The following is a 12,934-nucleotide window of genomic DNA, read 5'->3' as shown; positions in this document are numbered from 1 at the left end:
TGTGTCTTCTTTCCTTCCAAAGTATGTTTCCCCCCAAAATGTCCAGAGTAAGGGAACTCTTTCTGCATCAACTTCTCTGCCAAGGAGACCTTGCATACCTGCAGTGGAACCATTGTGTGCTGCAGAGAGTTCTGGGACATGCCCTAGGATGTACATCCAAACTGTACATCCCCTTGCATAGCTCATAGTGATATATATCAGCTGTGCTGTTGCACAGAAGAGGGGGGAAATGTAACACAGGGATGTTGCAAACTAGCCAACTCTTCATTATTTTAAAGGGTGCTTTCAGTTTTCCTGATTATATTGCTAGCACTTTTGTCCCGTTTTTAATGTTCCTTTCACACTGCAGTACCTGTTGCATTGTGGTATTGTGGCTTTTTGACTGCTATACAGGCATGTTGTGCTAAATTTCATTCACATCAGGGGGCATGGTAAGGCACAACAATGAATGTCATTGAACATCGCTGCTCCCCCTCTCTTTCTGCATATGTTATATCTGTTCCCCAATGAAAACAGCAGGAAAGTACTGTAAGCCAGTATACCACCCCAAATTCCATCACTTTACTCCCACATTTTGGGGGGTTAAGGGGGCTGAAAACATTTTGCCCCTCTGGACTCAAGTAACACAGAAATGAGCCTTTACTATAACAACAACAGCAGCAATCTAATATAACAATAAATAATGATAATATAATAGAACAATTAATTTTTGGTGCCCTGATTATAGGCTTGTTTGTTTTTGCTCTTTTTATATCTGGCATGCATATTGCTGTGGGAGGCAGTGGAAGACATGAGTGCCTGGCGCGCTCTGGTCCATGGGGTCACGAAGAGTCGGACACAACTAAATGACTAAACAACTTCAACAACAACATGCATATTGCTGCTCATTCCATTGTCACGAAAGCAACTGGCGTATTTCTTCCCTGTGCCTTCCCTGCTTCAACCTGTATGGCATTGCCTCTTCCTGGGATGATTGGCAACATTACAGCATTGAAATACACCATTCCTTTTCTGATAGCATACTTTACTGTCTCTGAAACCTTGGCGTTACGAATCTGATCCAGCAGCCATTAAAGTCAAAGCCTGTCATTAAAATATGCAGGAATGATGGATATATTAAATGAACCTAGGAAGGGGAGGAATGGAAGTCAATGAATGTATGGTTTAATAGAAGATGGTTAATTTGAAATGTAAAATGTGAAAAGTTAATAAAAATTTTAAATGGAACAAAGCCTGTTAACATGAGAGATGAAGTTCTGTTTCAATTTGGGGCTTTGGAGTCTGTTAGACGGTGCATCATCCATGGCCAGAAAATAGACTGACTTGCTTATGCACCGCCTCAGCTTTTCCAAGTTTCCTCTTCACCATAATTAACAATCTCCCACATCAGAGTTCACAGCAAGGATTGCAGCTTTTTATTGTCTCCCTAGAGGACCGCTATGCCATTCCTTGATTTATTCTGAAAACTTAAAAGGTTTAGTCCTTATTCTCCAGGTCCCCTTCTCAACAGAGGGTTTCCTAACTTTAAACCACAGCTCTAGGTGCATTTGGACCAGTCGCCACTGTTATCACTTGATGAATGCAAGTGTTAGTGTCATGTGTGAATGTGTCATCACAGGTTTAACACCAGAGACAAAGCAGACACTAGTTTGAAGCTTGGCAAAGAAGCGGGTGCCCTGCCTACATGTGTTAATGGCTTATCAGCGGTGGTGGTAGCGCTGTGATCATCACTAGGTGACTATTTATTATTTTATTTATTGAACTTAAATCCCAGAGTTTTCTCTAAGGAGCTGAAGGTGTTCTCCCCTTCCTCATTTAATCCACAAAACAACCCTGTTGTTGAAAAGACAGTGACGGCCCAAGGTCACCCAGTGAGCTTCATGGTCAAGTGGAGATTTGAACCCTGGTCTCCCAGATTCTAGTTTGACACTCAAACCACTGGTTCTGAGTTTCCATTTACATTTCCCACAATGCCCCTGCGGTAGTGCTGTTCTGGAGCATTGCAGAAAATTTAAATGGTGGCTCACCATCCACCTGGCATGTGGGTTCAGGACAGGTGTCAGTGCATTGGCAGGTCCCATGCAAGTATGTACATGGGCCCATCAGCTGCACAAGAGTACAATATGGGAAAAGCAGGCCTGGACAGAGCTTTCCTATCATTCCAAAGACAACGTTTTTCAGTTGACACGTGCAGCTGCTGGTAGTAGCTCTTTAGAAATGGAAGCCCCCTACCGGTACTAAGGATGGGGGAGAATTTAAATTCCATTCACATTTAAAGGTGAACCTAATAAGTGAAGTGATAAATGATTCCTTTATTTGAACCAACCAGTGCTCACAAAGAGATGTGCAAAGTTTTGAGAAGCATTTGCGGACTGATGAATCTAATACATTTGTCAAGTACTGCTTGTGACTAATTTAACATCCAGTCTGAGAAACAGTCCTGTGGAGCTCAAAGCTTGATACAGAAAGATGCCATTGGACCCTGCAATCAATGCAATATTTCATCTTTTAATCCATTTTTTATATGGTTCTCTGGAGATTTTATAGATAAAATTCATTTGGAAGATTTATTGATGCACATCTCTAATAAATGGTCTGTGCAAGGTCTGAAAGGAAGACAGTGAAGGGATTTAAGCATGGGGGAGTCACATGATGTGAGGAAATTTAGCAGCCACAGTGTGCAGTTGTATCTCACATAGGTTCATTCTGTTTTGGAAACAGAATATGCTGCTCACATTCTCTTTTGATTTTCCAGCCCCATTGCTCTCTATTCTCTGAAGAAGACATGAAACTGTTTTTCAGGAACAAATACATTTCCTTGTATTGTATACGCCAGTTATATTTTTACCTTCCTCAAGTGGAATGCTAGACACGTATTTGGCTCAGCCTCTGTGTATAAATAGAATAATAAATCGGCAATCATGTCATGCTCTGAAAATAAAACGTAGCCATGATGTGACCTAAGTGTGGGGCATTTGCAGAGGTGCTGCATTACAGACACAGAGCTCACGTGATCTGAAATGCCCACATTGATAAAACAAGCTATTATCAATAAACTAAATTTTGGCTATGGATATAGGTTGAGAGGATATACATCAGAACACACAGGAGATAAGTGTATGAGGCTACAATTCTTGCCTAAGCTGAGGAAGCTGGCAGCATTTTCCATGGCTTGTTGCATACATCACTCTTTGTACCGTGTCAATGGTTAGTAGATTGCAAGAGATGGTGCCAAAAGCTTGGTCTCCTGCAGGTTGGTCTCTCTACCTTAACTCAGAGGAAGAAGAAGAGTTTGGATTTGATATCCTGCTTTATCATTACCCGAAGGAGTCTCAAAGCGGCCAACATTCTCCTTTCCCTTCCTCCCCCACAACAAGCACTCTGTGAGGTGAGTGGGGCTGAGAGACTTCAGAGAAGTGTGACTAGCCCAAGGTCACCCAGCAGCTGCATGTGGAGGAGCGGAGACGCGAACCCAGTTCCCCAGATTACAAATCTACCGCTCTTAACCACTACACCACACTGGCTCTCTCAGGTTAAGCTTGTGGTCCACTAAGGCCCTTAGATCCTTTTCACAAGCCAGGTGTCCCCCATCTTATATTTGTGTAGCTCCTTCTTGCCTGTGTGCAGAAACCTGACATTTGTCCCTATTGAAATTCATTTTGTTAGTTTGGGCCTGGTTCTCCAATCTGTTAAGGTCAAACTGAATCCCAATTCTGTCTTCTACCCCTCTCAGTTTGGTGTCATCTGCAAAATTGGTAAGCATCTCCTCATTCCTTTTGAAAGATGTTGAACAACAATGGGCCCAGGACAGAATCCTGTGGCACTCTGCTTGTCACTTTTTTCCAGGATGACCAGCCAGTGCCATTGCTTGGGCTGGTTGTAAGGAAGATGGCAGGCAGAGGTGGAGGCTGGATGAAGGCTGACTGAAGTTGGTGGAGCTATGCTCCTTTTGCCCAAATGAACCAACCTTCGCCAGCTATGCTCGTGGCTTGTGGTTTATCTCAAGTGTTACAAAATAATTTCAAGATTCTGTGAGAGAAGCAACTTGGGAAGGAGGGTGGTAGAAGTTGTGATGAGAGTTAGGTGCTTGTCCCTGGTTGTACTATGTCAATCACATCCACAGTGTGTGTGTGTGCATGCTCTCACACAGACACTTTTAAGCTGTTGGGAATTAGCTGGGTTTCCCTGACCTGTGTCCACTATACAACTTCGGGTTCCACCTTAAACAGGAAAGGTGTATGCATAACCCTGAGGTTTTATAGCTGTGGAAATTTGGAATGAATCCCAAATGCAAAACAAGAAAAAGGAAATCAAACAAAGGGATCTTAACTGAGGAAGTCTTTTATTCACAGCTAAATGCTAGCATTACAATCTGGCTATCTGTTTTTAGAAGATTAAAGGGGAGGGGAGAAGAAGGTTAAAACAAAACATTTATTAAAAAATTAGAAAGTTTTTTGTGTTTTTTTTGCAAAGCTTGACTAGAACCAGCTTACTGGGTCTGCACACCAAACTGTACAGATATTCTAGCTGAGCAAGTAAGCAGTTGAGAGAAAGGAGTGAGATTTCCCTCCCCATGTATAAAATGCAATTGAGAAGGTGGGAGAGGCAGCAGCATTGTGTAACGCGGTCACCCTTTCTCTCCCGCCCCTCCAAAGACAGTTACTGTACACAAAATAAATACCTTTTACAAGAGGCTCAGTACAATGCTACAGTCCTTCACTGAAGGGAAACATATATACATATAAATCCTGTATATAACTTATTTTACGTACATCACCATCAATGCTACATGTTTGTTTGTTTGTTTTTATTTGAAAAAAGAAGGGCTAATTCAGGCAGGCATTCCAAATGCAAAAAAGATAGTAGCATTACAGGAGTGGGCAGTGCAGAGTCAGGAGGATGGGGCTGAAGACAAACAGAATTTGAGTGGAATGATCCCCAAGGAAGCATCTTTATGCTACGGACTTAGGGGCCCTTCCAGACTGGTGTTAAGTTTGTTTGCGTAGGTGGGTGGGTGCAGACATGTATTCTACAACATGTCATTGACACAATAACAGTGCATGAGTGGTGGAATTATACAGGGCAGTCCACACATTATTTTGCTTTATTATTTTGTGATACTTCCCCAATGTTACCAAATTATTGACTTCTGGAGGAGCACCCTTGTGCTGTAGCGCACCAAAGGCGGGACAGTCTACCCCCACATAAAATTAGTGGTGTGAAAAGTTACAAGATTTCAGCAGAAAGCTATGGGACATGCACTGACTGGAAGCAAAGCAGTTATGTCTGCCCCAAAACCTTTATAGGCACAAACAGTATTGAAAGCAGAATCGTGTATAATCATCCAGATACCACCATCATGAGCACAAATGACCATAAGTGCACAATAAAAAAGGACTCTGAGGAGGTCCCTAAACTAGTTTAAGTTGGGATTGTGTGAAACCCTTTTGAGAAATATTTAATCTTATCCAGTTTGTTGGGGTGTGTGTATCCTTTGAGGTTTCTTGGTTGTTTCACCTAAGAAGGAACCTCCAAAATTGCTGTGAACTTCACTTCAGTTGAAATCCAACAATAACCTCAGGCATACGTGGACTCTCCCAAGAGGAATTTAATTGTATACATCTTGCTGTTTCTTTCTTTTTTCCAGCAAAGCATAACAGAACGAAGAACCAAATTGGGCTTTAAAAGGAGCAGCTTACTGAGTAAGGTCTATTTTTCTGTATAAGGGAAAACCAAACAGCGGGCTGCACTGACAGTACTGATAGATGAGATGTTGCTCTCCCCAATTCCAAGTCTAGCACAGGCTTTATGACAGCGTACATATCTCTAACACAGCCTCAGGAAAATGTCAGGCTAAAATGCCGGGCATATTCCAAAGAAGTGTTACTTACAGCCCGACAGAAAAGACGCACACAGTGACCTTTTGAGTTTTTGGAAATGCATTGCGAGAGAGAAGAGTGAATCGGGGAAAGGACAGCATCCAGCATCATGTTAGAGTGACTGGAATTTCACTTCCGGTAGATGACCTCATACATGGGGTGAAGACACACAGAGGATTTTAAGCATGGCAGATGTGATATGAATGCACTTTTCCTGCCTTGGAAAAACATGTCACTTCTTCCAGTGAGTTGGGGAGGGAATGGTTTTGCAAGTTTCTGATGTGTTGGAGAAAGGCTGGCTTAAGTGGGTACCGCTTGACAAGTGCCCCATTAGCCTGGGCCTGCGACACTGGCAGCATACCTCTTCCCTTTCTCCCAATCTGCTGGGTGTACATTATTTTTTGGTAAGGCAAAGGATGGATGCATGGAAGAACAAATGTGCATGTGCTGCTTTGATCTAGCATTTGACTTACCAGGCAAGACAAGATGCAAAGTTTGGTTGGCTAACAAAGAACTCACAGATGTTAAGAATGTTATGACTAACTGGATAGCTCAGTTAGACTGTGGTGCTGCTAACACCAAGGTTGCAGGTTTGATCCCCATACGGGATAGCTGCATATGCCTGCATTGCAGGGGGTTGGACTATATGATTTTCAGGGTCCCTTCCAATTCTATGATTCTGTCTTCAGAATACAGCACAACTCATTTTCACAGTGCTGCTGCTTTTGCCTGATCTCCAGGTAGCATCACACAATATGTAAATATAAATAGCTAGTAATCTCCCCTTTCTTATCTACCCATTCTGTTTCTCAAAAAAGTCCAGATATTCCCCCTGATAAATGAAGTCTTCCTGCAGTTATTAGAGATAGGTCTGATTTGCACATAGCAGGGGTAGAATTTAGCACTATACCAAATTTTGCAGCTGGCCATGACTTTTTTTTTAAAGGGCACATTAGAAAATCTGGTGCAAGTCCTACATCTAGTAGACACATTAAAGTTAATGGGTATGACTAACTTAGGTTCATTAACTTAAGTGGGCCCACTCTGAGTAGAATTTAGTTGTATACAACATCCCAGAAGAAAGTGTATGGCTTGGATTCATCTTTTGTTTAATGGGAAATGTATTATACCAGTAAAACGATTTATACTATTTTTTAAAAACAAACTGCAGTTTAATGCAAAACAAGAACAAAAAATAGTGAGAGGAATATAGGTATTATTTCTTACAAACGAAGGAGAACATCCAAGGATTATCCCAGATATCTGAAAGAATGTGAAGTGCAAGACTTGTGGTTTGGCTCAGGAAACTAACCCTCGGTCATAAGGAACCCTATCTTCTCTTCAACCTTCTTCATAGGGTAATAAATGTTCTTGGCTTCTATAGGAGCTCTCTGCATCCTGTAAAAAGGGAGAGTGGGATTGTTGTTGCCAAATGTCTTGTGTCTACAAAATTAAGATAGCTGTTTGGCAAGGAAAAGCTTTCTGGCTAAGAGTTCCAGTATTTCCTGTACTGGTCAGGTCTCTCAAACTACTTTTTGTCCTCCCGGTGTTTAGGAATTTCTGCTTCTGGTTGCACCCAGAACCTTGAAAGGCAGTGGGAGCATCCAAGGTTTTTTGACCAGACAAAGTTCAAATTGGTGGTTAAAGCCTGAGGGAACCCTTTTTCTTTCCTATCAAAAGTGGGATCTAAAACTCCAGAGCTTACTCCCTGGTTTAAATAAACCCTCTTCTCCTTTTTTTGTCCCTCTAGAGGATTTGGAATTGCCTTTTATGGAGAAGGGCTGTAGCATGGGGTTTTTGTGTGCAGGTAGTCCTAGGTTCAACGCCTGGCATATCCTGTTAAAAAAGCAGGGCTGGGAGCATTGGTGCAGTAGTCCAGGGTCATGGTGGTAAGTCAGAGACCCCTTACTATTTCTGTAGCAGAGTCCCAGTATTCTACAGCCACCCTATTCAGCATGAAAGGGGAGCTTTTTTAGTCACTGTGTACTTCAAAGACAAACATTTAGAAACACTGAAAACAAGATGCTTCAGTTACTATGCATATTAGATAATTAGGTATATTAATTGCATGCAGTAATGTGTATATTAGGAGAAACTTGCACTAGAATACTGCTGAAGTTTCAGGATTAGAGAGAGAGAGAGAGAACACAAACAGATGTGGAATGCGGAGATCTGAACTTAAAATTGGAAAAGTGAGAAAGTGAGAGAAACCTGAATTGGCAGATTCACCCATCCCTGATCACTACCAACTATATCTGTTTCAGGCTGCAGCTGTTCTCTCCCTCTGGCCGTTCCAGCGGGATAGCTTTTAAGCAGTCATTAACTGGCTCCGTTCAAGGGGAACAAAAACAGCTTCCCCTTTATTGTCAAAAAGGTGCTGAGGGTCAGAGCCCTTGCGTAATGGTGGATCCTCTGAGAAAAGTTCTTTTCCTTTTCATGTAAGCAGAATGAAGCTGCAGCCTTCACACAAAGCCGAAGCAGCAACAGCCGAGGAGCCCATCTTAAAACCTGCACCCACTGTGCAGAGTGGCTTTGTTTGAAAGGTTGCCATCTGCAGGAAACAGGGTCATCCTTGCCTTGGACTCACCCGTCTCAAAGCTGCCAGAGCACATTCCGCACTGTTTCAGCCCCGAGAGGGAGCAGCCAAGTAGCACCACGGAATTCCATTGCTTTTTCCCAAGAATGCACCACTTCTCCCAATCTCCCAACAGCCAGATGCTGAATGACCTTCAGCGCTGGCATCCAAAATCCTGCATGTGCTAGATACAGAAATCTGCCTGTGCCTTGTTTCCACAAGAAAAAGCAAAGAGGAAACAGGCAGCAGCTTTGATCACACCAACCTTCTGCTGATGGATGTTGCCCAGCAGCAGCAAAGAGTTGTTCCATGCGTTACGCAGAACAAGTTGGCAGGCTTCTGGACTGTACCATTGAACAGTAGATGGGGTCATTGCCAATGTTCCCTCATGTAAAGAAACTCTCTGTACACCATGAACTAGCACGTCAGGGAGAAAAGAGTAGGGCAGCCCTCTCTGGGATCCAGGAAGCTTTCCAAGTGAAGCATTTCAGGAAAATATGACCCCTCCATCAACAGTCTGATGTGATTCAGTCTAGCATTATACCGCCTCAAGGTTTGCAGTCGGTAGAATGTCTCTAAATCTTTGGCCTCCGTCCGCATTATACATTTAAATCTGTATCATAGCACTTGAAACAGTCACATATTCCCCTAAAGACTCCTGGGAACTATAGTTAATTTTAAGGGTGATGAGAATTGTTAGGAGGCCCTTGTTCACTCACAGGGTTATAGTTCCCAGAATTCCCTGGGAAAAGGAATTGACTACTGAACCACTCTTAAGAATCTCATAACAAGCTTCAGTGAGCTTAACAAACCGCAGTTCCCAGGATTCTTGGGGGAATCCATGCCTGTTTAAAGTGGTTTGATACTGCTTCCAGTGTATAGTACAGACGGGCCATTTGTCTACATGGGCATGGGCATTACATTTCCAAAGCAGGAAGAGCCAAACTACCCTATTTTTGTCCCCAAATGCCCAGTGCTTTCCTTGGTCTGTTTACATGAAGAGCAGCACGGGGCCTTACATTGAGCAAGGATGCCAAATGTCATGTTAAGTTACAAGGTGGAGGCATTTAATTGTGGGGAGACTCCATGCTGACCCTTTTGCCAGACGTGTCAAGATGGAACTTTAACAAAGTGAATCTGCCTTTCTTAAGGTTGAATCCAGCCTAGTTTCTCATACAACTGAATTCTTAAATAAGAAGCTATTCCCCCTTCTCAACACCAAGTTAATTCAGGATATAATTCTGAGTCATTTGAACATTGGGGGGCCTTAGAAAAGAAATTTGAGGACCACACAGGTTTTGATGAAGGAGGAAGCTCGTTATAAGCCCGTTGTGCAGAAATGTAAAAGAAGGTGTTAGGTCAACCTTCACTAAACTGATGCACTGGATGGTGCTGATGGGAGTTGTAGTCTGAAACATCTGGAGGGCCCTTGATTGGCAAAGGTGCATTAGACAAACCAGGACTGACCTAATGGTGTACAGACTACTACATGGGTAACCAACACCATGTTGGCTACCCTTGGAGTACTAACTCTTACAGCAGAAATGAGCAGGCTCCAGGACTTGAAGGTTCTACTAAAATAGAGACTGGGTTTTTTAGTGCATAGGTGGATAAAGGAATAGGGTGCCCCTATATTGGGACACAGGTGGCGCTGTGGGTTAAACCACAGAGCCTAGGGGTTGCCAATCAGAAGGTCAGAAGTTCGAATCCCTGCGACGGGGTGAGCTCCCATGGCTCGGTCCCTGCTCCTGCCAACCTAGCAGTTTGAAAGCACATCAAAGTGCAAGTAGATAAATAGGTACTGCTCCGGCAGGAAGGTAAACGGCGTTTCCATGCACTGCTCTGGTTCACCAGAAGCGGCTTAGTCCTGCTGGCCACATGACCCGGAAGCTGTACTCCGGCTCCCTCGGCCAATAAAGTGAGATGAGCGCCGCAACCCCAGAGTTGGCCACGACTGGACCTAATGGTCAGGGGTCCCTTTACCTTTACCTTTAAGCACATGTTAAGCCCAGGATTTTGTTGTCAGTACCACATCACTCCTTGCAACTACTGCTTGTGTGCTTTTCTGAGTGCATACAGGGGTGGAAAGAGGAAAGTATGTTGTATGTTAAAGCCTTCTCTATATAAAAGAATTTTACTGGGAGATAAAATGTTCAGTTGAAAGACAGTACATCTCAGGATGATTAAGCAGAAGTGAGGAAGGAACCACATGTTACGGAGGCACACCCTTGTCTCACAAATATGTACAGTACACTCCAGTTAACACAAATGCAAGGGTGAGGAGGAGCATGTGCAGGAAAGAAGTGGCAGCTTGGAGGAGTGCATAACTCTCCACACCTACTAGCTCTCCACTGTCACCCGCTTCCAGCCCCTGGAATATTAGCATGTGTGATCAACATAAGCTGCTTTATAGTACTGGTCCAACTAGCATAGCCCTGTCTGCACTAGCTGAGTGCAGCTCTCCAGGGTTTCAGGTGGGAGTCTCCTTCAGATGTACCTGGAAACTGAACCCTGGGACTGTTCACATGCAAAGAATGCATTCTACCATTGAGCTATGGCCCTTCCCCAGAGGTCCGAGAACCCAGTCTTTTCTCCCCAACACACATGCTTCTCCTACTACATGCTGAATCCCATTAATTTCAGAGGAATCCAACTCTCACTGCTTAGGAGACAGGGGTGTAAGTTTACATGTGCCTCCTGCACTAACTTGTTCTTTGGCTTCCAGTATTTAACCACTGGAATTACTAGCAGGATCGTGCCTGCTGGTGTAAGATTCAGAAGGAAATGTGATATATAGTTAGGGCTGCCGGATAGTGTTACTGCCAAGCATTGGAGCAACGTGCGCATTACAATGGATAGCGAGGATAGTTCCTGGAACTCAGGGTAAGTATTTCTGTCCTCTTGAACAGGAACAGTTGACTAGAGTATCCACTAGCAATGCTGCATCCTTCAACCTCCCTTCCTCCCTGCAACTCTATAGAGCTGAGGTTTGCTTTCTGAAGCAGCTTGTCACGCAAGCTCCACCTGCTGAAATCTCTTCTGCACAACTATTAAAGGTGCAGGAGTCCTGTCCTTTTTTGCTTCTGGCCATCCTAGTTCTCTTCTCACTGTCCCTGGAGATGCCAGAGATTGAACTCAGAACCTTCCCCCTTAAAGCATATGCTCTGCTATCCTGGTATGGCTCAGTGCAAGCTTGCCCTAGTGAGAGATGGGAAGGTGTCAAGCTTAAGGCTTGGGTGCTCGCCTTATACTACCAGGTAGCATGGGGAACTAGATTCCTCCTGCTTTCTGCAGCAATCTATGTTCTTGAGCATCTCCTTTGCAGCCAGGGAGCATGGGAAATATTGCTTACGATGCATTCCAGTTCAATTCACTGAGACAAGCAAGGACTGGGAACTCCATTTTCCGTGCATCCCAGTGGCAACAAGAGCACTGGGGCATAAGCTTGAGGCCTCTCCAGTGCTTTTTATAAACTATATAGTGATTTGAACTTTAAGGATGGATAAGCCATTATGAAGAATGTAGGGCTTTTAATTGGTGCACAGTAATTAGAGCTACAATCCTAAGCACAAAGTCTTGGGTAGAATTGGAATACAAGGGAGATATGAAAGATTTAGCAAAATAACAACATCTGCTGGATATTCTCTTAGTTTTTTGGGATGGAAAGTTGCAATTTTGATTCAGCGGAAATATTTTCTGAAGTTCTACATACGGCCTTTATTTCCCCTGGCTGCTATAGCTTCAGCACCATTCCTGTCCTCCCCACTCTCCGAGTTGCTACTTTTCCTTTCTTCCTAGGTAACACATGGTTTTTAAGGGATCACATGGTGAAGAGGATGGCACTAGAATGTCATGTATCCAATCAGATTGATGGCAACTGAGAGACGAAGGGCAAATGGAACATAAGACGAGGCCCTGCTGGATCAAATCAAAGGCCCGTCAATATTCTTGCATTCTTTTTCACAAGGAATGCCAAAAAAATACCATAGGGGAGATGTTTTTCAGCTTTTCCAAAAGTGCTTATAGAAACTGAGTAGCCAAAGCATGGGAAAGCCACCAATATCTTTCTAGAATATATAGATCATACATTCATACCATACTCACATACCACTTTTAACTGTCATGGACTGTAGTTTATTAAGAGGGTTGGGAACTGTAGCTCTATGAGTTCAGCATCTTTAACAAACTAAGGTTCCCAGGTTCCTCTGGGGGAAGTCATGATTGTTAAAGTGGTCTCATAATGCTTTAAATGTGTGGTGTGGATATGACCTTATCAGCTTTGGGAATGTTAACACTGTCTATGAGCATGATGCCATACACTTAAAGCAGAGACAGTAGAAATTGCTTTAGCTTTGATGCCTAGTTCCTTGATCCAATAGCTGTAATGTGATATTTAATCACTGTTTCCCTGTTTCATGTGCATGAACTTTGAGTCACCTTAGCATGAAAGCCAGTATGAAGCCATGGTACATATAATAAA

At 43.3% G+C, this 12,934-nt stretch overlaps 1 long non-coding RNA gene across 1 annotated transcript in view; it reads right to left on the bottom strand.

Annotated features, from left to right (window-relative positions):
* Positions 1-11,964: 11,964 nt before the first annotated feature.
* Positions 11,965-12,934, bottom strand: part of LOC310695334 — a 524,598-nt gene continuing 523,628 nt past the window's right edge. The window contains exon 2 of the long non-coding RNA XR_014520009.1: positions 11,965-12,521. This is a non-coding gene — a long non-coding RNA (uncharacterized lncRNA). The remainder of the gene's footprint in view (positions 12,522-12,934) is intronic.

This window comes from Podarcis liolepis (assembly GCF_965112155.1).
Source record: "Podarcis liolepis genome assembly, chromosome: 16".
Taxonomy (NCBI): domain Eukaryota; kingdom Metazoa; phylum Chordata; class Lepidosauria; order Squamata; family Lacertidae; genus Podarcis; species Podarcis liolepis.
This window is presented reverse-complemented; position numbering and strand designations above follow the sequence as displayed.